Genomic DNA, 13,700 nt, shown 5'->3' with positions numbered 1-13,700 from the left:
GTTGCAAATGACATATCAGATAAAGGGCTAATATCAAAAATGTACAAGGAACTCACCAAACTTCACAATCACAAAACAAATAATCCAGTGAAAAAATGGGCAGAAGATATGAACAGACACTTCTCCAAAGAGGACATCCAAAGGTTTTCTTTCTTGATAAAAGTTGTTGCACTAGAGAAATGCCTCATTCTGCTTTTGGATGGAATTCTGGGAGGACAATGTCTCAAGCAGGAGCCGCCATCCTGGGCCACATGGAGGGTGGCAGTGGAAGAGGAGGAAGTATCCGGGGCCAGGGGGACATTGTTGTGCTTCAGGGCCAACCAGCCCCACCATCGTATAACACAGGGATTTGTGCCCTGAATTTGGTTTCTTCCAGAACAGGGAGATTTAACTGTCTGTGGGAGGCAGTTGGCAAAGAGGTTGCTGAGAGCTTCCCAAGACCTAGAAAATCATCCACTTATTTTACAAAAGCCAGCGACCTCCGTGAAGGTTCCCTGGAGAGATAGCACATGCTTTCCTTTAGAGATTACTTCTAATGGGACAACACCCCCCACCCTGGCATGTGTGTTAAAATTGTATTCATTAGAGCGGATGTTGAGGATTACCAGTGTCCTGTAGATGTAATTTAGGAGACTTCCCGAGCAAGTAAAGAATGGTTCCCAGCGCCTTGCCGTGTGATTAGTTCAGCCAGTGACGTGTGCCTTGAAACGACACGTGTTTTCTGTCGTAAGGGATGTAGGGGCGGGTGTGCCACCTCTATGCCCTCCTGTCCCTGCTGCCTTGACCTTCAGAGCTGTGTATCCGAAATGGAAATAGTCAGAAGATGGTGTCAGGGTTTTAGTTTAGGGAAAAAAAAAGTTATTGTGCCACAGTCCTGAGTTAGGGCTTATTTTGTTCCCTAGAGCTTGTCATGACTACTTCACAGAGTAATATTTAGCAAATATAAAGAAAGAAAGACAGAAAAAAATCTATACTCCAGTCAGCACCATACCTCAGGTGGCCTTGGTATTCTGAAATATTCTTGAAGATTCCATCTCTTAATCCAGCCTTTCAGTGAACTACGAGGAATGAAGTGCGCTCTTTGGAATCAAGTGCCATCACCTGACTTCAAGCAGACCAGAAGCCAGAGTCTCCAGAACAGACAGAAGAGAGAGGAAGCTGGGAACAATGTGTAGGGAGACACTGACCCCACACAGTCTTATTATTGACAGTAGCCATCCTCATGGAGAACGTCAGGGAAACTGGAAATCTCTGTCTGTGAGGGGCTCTGTTTCTTTGCATCATGTAATGTCTCCAAAGTTTCCCTACCTTTTTCCATTAAAGGCAATTTTTATTTTTCAATGAGGCCAGTAGTATCTTTCCATCAATGACATAACATATTACTATTCAAGGAGAATTCTATTTGTGACCTTTGCTTCTAGTATTGTATCTATTTTTCATAATTCAGTTTCCACAATAAAATATCAAACCACAGTATTTATCTTACACGTATAAAATGGAATCTGCACTGCCCATGCAATCACAACAAAAGTCTGCCTTTTTACTTCCAATGTTATGAACATCTTTCCATGCCATTAAACATTCTTCTACAGTATCTATTTTAATGCCTGCCTAGAATCCTAACATCTGGATCTATCCTCATTTATTTGATAAATCTCTTGCTGCTGGACATTTAGAATGTTTCCAATTTTTCAGCACTGAAAAAAAATCCTCATAGATAATCTTTGCTCGTATCCATTATTATTTCTTTAGAATAAATCCCTAAGAGTGAATCTCTCCAAAGTATGTGCAAAAAATGTAAGGCTTCTGAATGATATTGGTAACTTCCCTTTTCTGGAAAGACCATATCATCCTACACAGGTATGAGTGTCCCTTCCTCACTCCCTTGCCTCACATCCTTGAAGCCAGCAGGGTGAGACCGAGCAGGAGACCACCCAATGCTTACCACATAAATCTCCCTCATGCAGGCTTTGTGTCTCATGATTAATGATCTGTAGCTGCTGCTGACTCTATTTCTTCCCTTTATTTTGCTGAACATACACTCAAATAGCCTCAAAGAGACTTTTAAATAGACTTGTGCATGTAGTTTCTATGGTGTGAATTCCTTGATCAGTTGTATCTTCTGACTCTCACGGGTGCTTGGTTTCCTATGTGCTTTACAATTTTTAACTGTGAACTCATCTTCAGTGGGAATTTTTTCTTTGGGATTCCCAGGGTCCAAGATCAGGGAAGCTCATGGCACAGCTTTGATATTTAAATTTCTCCCCATGAATCTTTTACCCCCTGTGTTCTGGGGTGGCCAACTTGCCTGCAAGCCATGTGCTTAAGCCAGTGGGTAGAGCTTCCCAGTGCCTCTTTCATGGATGGAAAGCCCTTTATGTTTGCCTGCTTTGGGCTTTACACAGGGACGTATGGCTCATTTCATTTGCTCATCCTTTCTGACACCTGGGATTCTCTTTTCCTTTATGTTTGTTTTTGATCCAAGCTATGTATTTGAAGCTTTTGATGTTATACTTTATCCAGCATTCCTATGTGCTCGGAGGGTGGAGAGGGTTCTGATGCCAACTCAGCCACTATGTTGGCCGGCAGTCTCTGAGCTCTTCCTCAGCTTTAGAGCTGATTTGATACTCCTTGATGATGGCCACACTAGAGAGCAATTGAAGCAACACTCACTGCACCTGGTAAGAAGCCAACACAGGTAGAACATGTGAGACTGCATGGATTCACATACACATGGCTTCTTTACCAGAATCACAGCCACATTTTGGGGAAAGAAAAGCATGTCCCACGCCAGGAAATCCTCAAGTTCCTGGTTCAGTGCATCCCTTTTTATCCACAACCCTATAAACAACAACAACAACAGTTATTATAGCAACTGCCGTTAACACATTGCATGGATTGAGGTATTTAATCGTGGGATAGAAACTATTGTTACCCCTGCTTTACAAATGAACAGACTGGAATGGAGGGGCAGCATCTCATAGCTATGAAATGAGAGGGATGGCATTTGAACTCCAGATCGCAGAGTCCTGACCTCTGTGACACAGGGTTAATCTTTTCCTTGTCTTCTGCAGAACAGCTTCCCCAATTCCATTCAAGACCCTTTTTCTTGGGATGACCTCAGTGTTCAATGTATTCTTTAAGACTTTTCACCTAATTCTACCAATGCAATACATTCTATTTCTAGCAACAAGAGATAACTTACACAACCACACGATTATACCTCTCCTCTCCTCCTACCCCCCTCTTTCTCTCTCCCTCACACAGAACTACTTATGAGGAACATTTACCAATTAACTCAATGCATTCTCCCCTTTGTAATACATTAATTCCCCCTGTGAGCAGTACCACCATCAACCTCTCTGCAGCAAACCCCAGCAAGCTAATTATCCGGCAGAATTTCCAGGTGTATTGTGTCCTGGCTACCCTTGCCACGCATTCTACAAAAACGTACAGATGCCATGCTACTCAACCATGTCTCTACAGTGGAATTGCAAGGGGAGGTTTAAGAAGATACACATGCCTTGGCACCATTCCTGTGATTCTGGCTTAATTGCTCTTCGTGTGGCCCAGGCATTAGAAACTTGGAAGTTTTTCCAGGTGGTTGTAATGTGGCTGAGAAAATTAAGATGAAGCAGGTTTTCCCCCAGGACTGTGTCATGACTGCTCAGTAGTTGGATTTGGGCAGACATCTCACCCTTCTGCCCTACCCTTATGACCTTAGGACTTGGGGGTGCATAGAATCATCTGGAGGACTTATTAAAATACAGATTTTTGGGTCCCACCGCCCAGAGTTTCTGGCTCAGTAGGCCTGGGGTGGGGCTTGAGAATTTGCATTTTCTTTTTATAGTTTATTGTCAAGTTGGTTTCCATATAACACCGAGTGCTCTTCCCCACAAGTGCCCTCCTCCATGTCCATAACCTCCCTTCCCTTCCCCTCTCCCCCTTCAGCCCTCAGCTTGTTTTCAGTATTCAAGAGTCTCTCATGATTTGCCTTTCTCCCTCTCCCTAACTTTTTTTCTTCCCTTCCCCTCCCTATGGTCCTCTGTCAAGTTTCTCTTGTTAGACCTTTGAGTGAAAACATATGATATCTGTCCTTCTCTGCCTGACTTATTTTGCTTAGCATGACATACTTGAGGTCCAGCAAGTTCCAGCTGATGGTGATGCTGCTGATTCAGGGAGCATCCTTCGAGACTACAGTCTTAGAACTATTCTTGCTTGTTCAATGCCCCCTCTAGGTCCCATTCACTGCCATGGCTCTGGATGCTTTGCCTGCCTATTCCGGTTTCCCCATGTGTCCTTCAAGGTCTGATTCAAGTCTTGCCCTGATTGGGTCTTCCTGATGGCCCAGCCAGGTGGCACCTCTTCCCTCTCCCTCATGCTGAGGCTCTTTCTCTGTGACACTCATAGTGGTTAATAGTCACAGGTCATAGACTTTAAAGCTGAAAAGAGCCTCAGCATCCAACAGTTTAGAACTTTACCTTTGAGCTGAAGAATTCTTTTTCATTCATACAAACTCCTACTCCAAGTGGCAATATTTAAAAGACACAGAAAGGGTGGGGCTAGGAGACTAGGAACTCCACCATATATACCTCTTTTTCTCCTTTGGGGTCTTGAGGCACTTTGAGGAGACATAGGGGACCCGGGGAGCATAATTTGGAGACCACCCATATCCAAGCCTTCACTTTGTGGGTGACGAAACTGAGGCTCAGAGGGGGTAAATGACAGGCCCATCCATTTGTTCCATACTGTTGGTCACCAACTCTATGCCAGGCATGATGGCAGGTCCTGCAGATGGTGCACAGGGTGGACAAGCCTCAGCCCCCATGAGCTTTCTTCCTGCTGGGGAGACAGATAGTGAGTAAGTAAACACACAGACAAAACAATCATAGGCTGTGATAAGAACTAAGGGGGATATGCTAGAGTCACGCAAGTTCAAGAAGGCTTTTTGTGAAATGACCTTAATTCTGAGTCCTGAGGGATGAGAAAAAAAAAAAAAACAAGTCTGAACCTTGTTTGTGGGTCACAGTGTACAGTCTGGATTCTCTTCTCCAGGGGATCTTGTTTCTCCTATCACTTGTCTCCTTTGAGACAAGGAAGGGTCTCAATCTCTATATTTTTCATGGCATCCATGCAGAGTCAGTACTGAAAATATGTGCATTGACGGCTGATCGCCTGAAGTCAACAAGGATTTAAAGTCGTCTTGTGTGCAGCTTCCCGTCTTCTAGATCAATTATCTCTTAACCAGGTCTTGGGTTTGAATCCTTTCAAGGGTCTGATCAAAGCTATGGGGCTTTCCTTAGAAAATACTCCCAGGCACACATGTGCACTGTGTTTTGCACAGTGAGATTTGTGAATGCCCCAGGGCCATCTCAGGACCTAGCCCTCTGCTGTAGAAATGATGTGATGATACCTTTCCTTTAAGACCCTGATTTGGCTGGATATCACTGCTATTCTGGTCTAGAGCCAGATTATTTTCATGTTTGTAAGCCCCAACTTTCCTGCCTATTAGATGGATTAGTGCATATGTCACAGCGGACTTTAAGAACTAAATGATATACTGCAGAAAGGTGGCTGGTACACAGATGCCCTGTAGGTATTAATTACTTTCCCTTCCTCCTTGGCAAGTAAGACAGTAGCTCTTCGCAAGGCAGGATCCTACAGTTGTTAAGAACCTGGCTCTGGTGGTACCTAGATGAGAATTTAATCCTAGTTCTGTCTCCTATTCAGTTTTCTCATCCATAGAGTGGGAATAAATATGTAAAAACCCTTAATAAAGTGCCTGGCACCTGACAATGACTTTGATAATCAGTTTCTGATAATTTTGACAATGACGATGATACTAATATTGTCTGCTCTGTGTGACTCCATGCCTCCTTGAGTGAGGAATAGCCAGATGTATGGGACAAACTGAAAAGCCAGACTTGATTCCATGGAGGTTAGAATTTAGAGAACCGTTAGTTTACGGAAAACCATTCTAGAGTGCTGCCCCACGGGAACCAGCTTGACTAAAGACAATCTGATGCTTGTGAAATCCATGCCCCTTGGACATCTCTGCCAACTTTCTGAACCCAGCATATCAGTGCAGAGAATCTTAGAGATGGAACTCAGGCCTTGGAGATGGAGCCGCTTTCCTCTGGGTAGCATGAGAATACTGCATCCCCAAGAAAGAACAGAGAGACCAATGAAATGAGGCCAATGCATAATGCAAGAGCTCACTTTCTCCCTGACTTAATTCTATTTTGTTAAGTAATGATGGAATAAAAATTCAGGATGGTGGAAGATGAGATTTGCAGCCCTATTTGATCAAATGCCTATGGCTGTCGCTTCTGGCCAAACAGGTCGCTTCATAAACAGATAAATAAATCAGACATCAGTGTGAAATGAAAAGTCGTGACCGAGGATAAAACGAGACAGAAAATCATTCCTATCCAGTGATGCTCATTTGGGGCATCGCACCAGGCTGCAGTGGGAGCCCCAAAGTGGGTGATGGAAGATTATCATGGAGCGGGGGATTCAACCCTGGATTTGGAGGACACAGGCCGTCCTTAGGGTGTGCCATCTGCCTGAGCTAAGGCCATTCCAGGAACTCTGAAAAGCCAGCGACTGACCCTCCACCATTAATGCTCCATCTGTGGGATTAACTGGGCTGCGTGGGTAATAATTTATGGGGAATCATTAACCTAATGATATTGGTTCTCTATAAGCGGCTTAGTCTGTCTCAGGGAAAATGGATTTCATAAATCTAGGTGGAAAATTCTGGGTGACTCATGAAGGCTTGTCAGTGAGGTGGGGGCAGGTCACCAGACCTATGCTCCTGGTTTGGCTGAAGGGCCCTGAAGATCCTTCCTTCATTCTCTTTCACCTGCCAGCTCACGCAGTCATTCCAACTGAGAGAGGAGGTGCCCACGGCTGAAAAGTGCAGGCTGGAAAGAGGTTGTTGGCTCTCCTTGCCTTGAGTCTTAGATTCCACTATGACCTGCTCTGAAGATTCTGGAAAAGCAGGAAAGGTAACATTCCCACTGGGAAATTCCTGGTCTGCAAAAATCTTATCTTTCCTCATCCAAAAAGAATCAACATCCTTTAAATCAATCAGCCTCTGCTAAGTGCCCGGTTGTAAGATTCACTACTTTGGACAGAGAAGCCTCTAAGATTGAGAGACTGAGTGATGAGATAGAGCCAGCATGCAAGAGCTGGAAGGAAGGGCACTTAGGGGTAGAAAGGGTAGCAAGGTGAGTGCAAAGGCCCTGAGGTCAGAGCAAGTTTGACTTGTTTGGGGAACAGAGAATTTATTACCACAATTGCAGGGGGCAGGTCTATTTGTTCTCATTTAAGAGATGAGAAAACTGAGGCTCAAGGAGCTCAGGCAGATAATTCCCATCCACCCTAGAAGATGGGGTTTGTAGGAAGTGTTGATGGATGCCAGTCTGGGCATGTACTCACTAAGTCAGAGGTTAGCAAACTATGGCCTGTGGGTTAAATCAGGCCTTCACCTTTTTTTGTAAATAAAGTTTTATCAGAACCCAGCCATTCACTGACATATTGTCTATGGCTGTTCGGTGCTACATTGGCAGAGCTGAGTCATCCTAACAGAAACCTTGTGGCCCAGAAAGTCTCAGATACCTTCTATCTGATCCTTTGCAGATAAAGGTTGCACAACCCTGTGGGAGACAATGTCTCTCATCTCCGTCTCTCCCTTTGCCTTTTGTGGAGGCAGGTGACAAGCCACATGGCTTGGGAATATGTGTCATGCCGCCCACCGTGCGGATCAGAGGAGGAGGCAGAGGAGGAGGGAGAGGTGACGGAGCAAAGCCGAGAGTTTCTTCCACAAGCGAGCACACAGGGTTGTCTGAGGGAAAGAACGTCCCTTTCAAGTGAGCAGAAGATACTGACATCCGTGGAGAAGCATGCGATTTTTGGACCCCCGGGATTATCTCTGTCACAGACAATAGAGGGACGACCGCTTCAGATTATGAAAACTTGACATGACTGGAGCCATCTTGAAATGGAGTCAGAAAGGCCACGGTAGAGAAACGGCCTCATCGGCCTTGTCTGAACTGTTCCAGGACCTCTGGGCTGGGCACAGTGGCAACTGCTTCGCGAGCAAGTGTTGGTAAAAGTCAACAGGACAGTGGACATCTCGATCACAACGCTGTCGGCTGTGGGCTTTCTGAGGACAGAACCGCAGCTCACACCTGCCAGGGAGCGTTGTGCTTGTTAACACCAGGAGAAGAGTACGTCAGTGTGTCCCCGGGAGCAGCTCAGCCTGTTAGGACCGACTGACGGTTTTTTCCCCTCTTCACCCATGTAACCGCCGACCCTTTCCCTCTTCCCCACAGAAACCTCTTGCCTCCCCCTCCACGTGGGAGCCCTGCTTGGGATCGACCTGAATCGGTGCTCAGGTGCTTCTTATTTCCTGGTTGGCGAGATCATACAGGGCCCTCGGGTGAAGTAAACCGGAGGGAGCCTCCAGCGACAGGAGCCACACCGATGTGTCCCAGCGAGCTGGGGGACACATGTGGCATCCTGGCGTCTTCCCAGTGACGGCCAGGGGTGGGTTCACATTGCAGACCAGCCCACCTCCTCTCCTTCCCGAGCCCGGGTGATGGCCAAGTGGTGATGTTTCTCCCCAGATGTGCGATGGAAGAAGGTGTCTTTCCTGCGGCGAAGTCTCGACAGGGGCTTCTTCCCGCGTCTCCGGCTGGCGTTACAGTGTCACGTCGGGAGGGGAGGGCGCAGAATTCGGAGGAAGCCCACCCCGGTTGGAGCCCTAACTCTGCCACCAGGGAGCCGTCAGATTCGAGCAAGCCACTTACTCCTCTGAGTGTCAGTTTCTTCACTGACGGGGCAGAGATGACAGCGTCTGTCTCGTGGAGTGTTACTAAGATTGAGGTGAAAAAACAAACAAACCACCAGCCAGTTGCTAGAGGAAATCCCTACTCTCGATTTTGAAATGGGGAGAGAGGACTGTATTTCCCCATCTCCCTTGTAGCAGGACATGACCTCATGAGTATTTATGGCCAATGAGACGCAAGAGGCACTGATGCCTTAAATTTCTAGAAAACACCTTCTTCTTCTTCTTCTTCTTCTTCTTCTTCTTCTTCTTCTTCTTCTTCTTCTTCTTCTTCTCCTTCTTCTTCTTCTTCTGCCACTCATGTCCACATTTAATATTTTTAAATTAGGCTATGAAACAATGGACACCATATGATCCCATTTTTGCAATTTAAAATGTTTTAACATATTAAATATAGACAATGAAAAGGATAAAGATCAAAACAAGGTGGTTCTTATGGTCTGTGGATGAGAGATGAAGTTTTATTATTAGTGCCAATGATATTTTAAATTTTTTGTATAATGAACACACATTTCTTTTCAAAAGGATATAAGCATCTAAAATACTATTTTACAAATGAAATGACTGAATCCCCCAATATATCCTTGTTTGTAAAAATGACTATTTACAGAAGACCTAAAGAACAAAACAAGTCATTGAAGTGCAATTAAAAAAAAAAACCAGTCTAATACCCTGCTTTGCTGTCTATTACACACCTTATTCTGTAATCCTTCCCTCTCACCCACAGGTCATAAGTTACTGAAGCTCCTCAGTCTGGAATGGAAAGCACCTTAATTTTCCTTATCCCTGGAAGGTAGAAGGTGGGTGTGATGACTGGAGCTGGAGCAACCATTTTGTATCACAAGGAGGAAGCCTCATGTTGAAACGGCAGAACAAGCATCTAGAAGGAACCTGGGTCCCTGTACTCCCTCACTGCAGTTTTTGATTCTGTGAAGCAAGAAAGAAACTCCCACCATGTTTGTTTCTGCCATCTTTAAAGTTTGAGTTTCCTCTATCTCAGAAGGATAGAATGAATCCTGATATACTAGTTGTGTGGCCTTGAGCAAATTGGCTTAATCACCACATCTCAGTAACCTCATCAACAAAATAGGTTTAAAAATCCCAAATCTTTAGAAATGTTGTGAGGCTTCAAGAACACAACATGGTGGTTTTCTGCTGCCTCAGATACATTATGTGATGACACCCTTGAAATATAGATCTTCAGGCCCCATGCTGAGGCATTTGAATCACCAGGTCTGTCAACAGGGTCAACTGATGTCCATTTTTGTCAAGCCACTGGGTAACGTGACACCCAGCCAGCTTTGGGCAGCATGGAGCTGAAAGATTCATCTCTTTTGCCCTGCTCTCAAAGTCAGAGTTAAGAGATGTGCTGTGCATGTATCATACAAGGGGGCTCACCCACTTGGAGGGGGCCTTACCCCCGGACCACTCCACCCCAAATGCCCAGCGGCCTCACCCTCCCCTGAAGAAGGACTGATTTGCTAGTTAGCGACACAGCGAGTGCCATCAGCAGCCACCAGCTGCTCAGTCCCTTCTGAACCGCTTGCTCTGAATTTCTGTTTAAAATGCAGCAGCGTCTGTGGATTATGGCTTGCTGGTTTACATGCTCATGATGGATCTTTTAATCTAATTAAGGGAAGGCAAAGATTTTTTCCCCTGGTGCTTTCAACTGCAGAGAGCTCTGATTTTTAAGCATAGCATACTAACCGAGAGCACTTATAGGAGCAGGAAAACCTGGGCCCTAATTCTGGCTGGGTGTCCCTGAACAAATCACTTAACTTCTCTGAAGAGTTAGCTTTGACCTCCATGAGCCAGGCTTTGGGCCAAGCCCTTTGAATGCAGAGAAAAATCCCCCCAACAGCCCATGAGGCAGGTGTCTTCATGATTCCCATTTTACAGATGGGGAAACTAAGGTTCAGAGAGGCTAACTAAATAACCCAGATCACACCATGAGTAAAGGGTGTGAATATGATAGAATGATACTCTCTGGTTGATGGACTGTGCAGCAGATGAAATAGTTGAGTGTCTCTAGAGAGTTTAGCATGGCTGTTATGCTGGGTTTAACACGCCCTCTTGTAACCATTAGCTACTAAGGTTGTAAGGTTGTACATGAGGTTGTCACCCATGGAGTTGGCATGGGAGCCAGGGAGCATGGAATCACCCATGAAAAGCAGTGCTCTTGTCCAAGCGGGGGAGTGCAGGAACTAGAGCAAGATCAATGGAGGGTTGCTGCAGGCTCACAGAGCTGTCTGTCCTGGTCCACACATGAGCTGATGGCTCAGGAGGTAGATGCCTCATTAGACACTGTGTCTGAACCCTAAAAGGTCTCAGTGGTGGAACGCCTGTTTTTTTGGTGACCACTTTATTTTTTTTCATAATATTTTATTGTCAAATTAGTTTCCATACAACACCCAGTGCTCTTCCCCATAAGTGCCCTCCTCCATCACCACCACCTCTTCTCCCCCCTCCCCCATCCCCTTCAACCCTCAGTTCATTTTCAGCATTCAGCAGTCTCTCAAGTTTTGCATCCCTCTCTCTCCCCACCTCTGTTTCCCTCTTCCCCTCCCCCTGGTCCTCCATTAGGTTTCTCCTGTTCTCCTGTTAGACCTATGAGTGCAAACATATGGTCTCTGTCCTTCTCCGCCTGGGTGACCACTTTAGTTCACCTGTTTTGTTTGCATTCCATCCACACCGGATCCTCCAAAGTGCCAGGAGCCAGACGTGTCCTTTTTGTTATTTCTCTCTGGGTCAGAAGAGAAGGAAAGAAATCAATGAACCACCAGGCATAAACCTACCAGCTAGAATCTACCATTAGCACCTTCCTGCGCTGGTATTATCATCGCCTCCCCATTTATGATGCATTTCAGGGCACGTGGCAGACATCAGTACTCATCACTTCAGCGATTTTGTAAAGCTGCAGGATCACCTGTGCCACTGAGAATCTGTCCTGGAGGCTCCGTGTGTGTGGTTCAGATGGACACAGGGCCCCTGAAATGGAAGCAGAGGTGGGATCTGGGCCCTTGAATCTCAGAACCACCATCTTCTCATCCGAGCAGATACACAGGAGCTTGGGGTTCTGAAAAATAGAGTTTAAAAGTCATTACTGCTATTTTTTTGGAAGAGGAAACTGAGGCTTGGTTGGGGGGTAAGGCCACTTATCCCAAGTCATTCATTAATTAATAAAAGACTTTTAAGCCTGACTCTAGGATTCTTCCCTGGTCTCCTTTGGTAAAATGAGAAATGTAATGGGCTTGTCCCTGGAGAAATGCATATATCACACAGGGGGATGGGAGTCACAGATCCCCAAATCCATTCATGACTATCTAAAGGACAGGGTGGACTGAGACTGGACCCTTTAGGCCTCACCACAATGCTGGGAGAGGGTGTCCCTTGACCTGGAGGTTTCTCAGACTCTCGGGGGACATTGTACCACTTGTGGAAGAGCATATAAGATAGGAGAGGCATGGGAAGACAAGACAGGACAGTAGAGGGAGAGTGATCAGAGATAGTAAGAGAAGAGAATGAGAGAGGCTGACTGTAGTGGAGAGACACTTGGGAAGAATGTTGAGGAGGAAGCATAATTTTCCCTCTACCCTTCTAGGTTCTTAGCTGAGATGCTCCCCGTAATGAAAGATTACCAGGAGAAAAACAAACAGAAGTGTAATCATATGCATACCTCCTACATACAAGGGATCAGCCCAGGAAAACTGAGTAACTTCCCCAAATGGCCCAAACCATCACCTTAAATAACATCTCCAGCTAAGCACAAAAGATGGAAGGGGAGAGCGGCCACCTCTGGGAGGGGACCAGAAAAGGCACAGGAAAGAAGGGTTAGGTGGTTGTGCAGATTTAAGTCCCTGCTTTCTCCATTGACAGGAGTTTCTAGAGATTTCGAGTCACCTTTCTCCTACTGGTGCTGAGAGGGAGACACCCTTACAAATGGAAATTTCCCTCATAAATGTCAATGTCTCCTACGAAGAGTAATTTCTACTCAGTTTTCAAAGCCTTTCCTACATTTGCTATTTCTTAAAAATTAAATAACTGTTAAATAGCAAAATTCAACTGCGTACATTTGAAGATCTAATTGGTTTTATTCCTGAATCAGGCAGTGTTCTATCCTGCAAGTAGAAGGGAGCTCTGCTGAGCTGTATGTACAAAAGGAAAGATTTTTAAAGGCAGAAGGTGATCAGGGTGGGGGGCGGTTGGAAAATATTAGCAAAGAATGCGTTGCTTTAGGCAAGATTGCCCACCCTCCTAAGGGGAACGGAAGGGATCTGTCAGTAAATTTCCCAGTGCTGACCAGGAAATTCCAGGTTGGCTGGTTAAAATTCACATTCCTGTAAAATTGAAACTGCAGTTAAGTTAGATATTAAGTTTTGGTTTGCTGATGTGGGGCCTCAACATAAGTGACGCCATTTTGGGTCTGTGGTTCTCTTTTTTAACACAGTCTAAAATAGACTTATGCCAAAGAGACATATTTAAGGGTATTATAGTATGCTCTCCTTTAAGACTAAGGGAAGCCCCTCCTTGAGGAGACTGTAGGCTAGCAGGAAGGAGCTGGATTCACTTGGAAGGTAGCTGCCTGTTGGCCATGCCCTCCAGCAGCCTTCTGAGTCCATTGTTGCTGCCAGCTTCCTGTAGATGTCAAAATCAATATTCCCAGAAGAGTGCTTGGAGCCTGGAAGGAGGGAAGAAAATGCCGTCTCCAGTGGTAGCCCAGCCATTGCTGAGGTCTCAAAAGCATCCTCAATTTCATTATCCTTCCTCTCTCCCTCCCACCCATCTCTGAACCTAGAGGTCCCCACAGTGAGTGAGGAGTGAGCTTCTCAGTGGGAGAGGCACTGGC

At 45.5% G+C, this 13,700-nt stretch overlaps 1 long non-coding RNA gene across 1 annotated transcript in view; it reads left to right on the top strand.

The window, feature by feature from the left end:
* Positions 1-9,884, top strand: part of LOC115278454 — a 10,299-nt gene extending 415 nt beyond the window's left edge. The window contains exons 2-4 of the long non-coding RNA XR_003902895.1: positions 8,340-8,402; positions 8,634-8,892; positions 9,582-9,884. This is a non-coding gene — a long non-coding RNA (uncharacterized LOC115278454). The remainder of the gene's footprint in view (positions 1-8,339; positions 8,403-8,633; positions 8,893-9,581) is intronic.
* Positions 9,885-13,700: the final 3,816 nt, after the last annotated feature.

This window comes from Suricata suricatta, chromosome 14 (genome assembly GCF_006229205.1).
Source record: "Suricata suricatta isolate VVHF042 chromosome 14, meerkat_22Aug2017_6uvM2_HiC, whole genome shotgun sequence".
Lineage (NCBI taxonomy): Eukaryota > Metazoa > Chordata > Mammalia > Carnivora > Herpestidae > Suricata > Suricata suricatta.
Note: the sequence above shows the minus strand (reverse complement) of the source record. Positions and strands in the feature narration are given on the sequence as shown.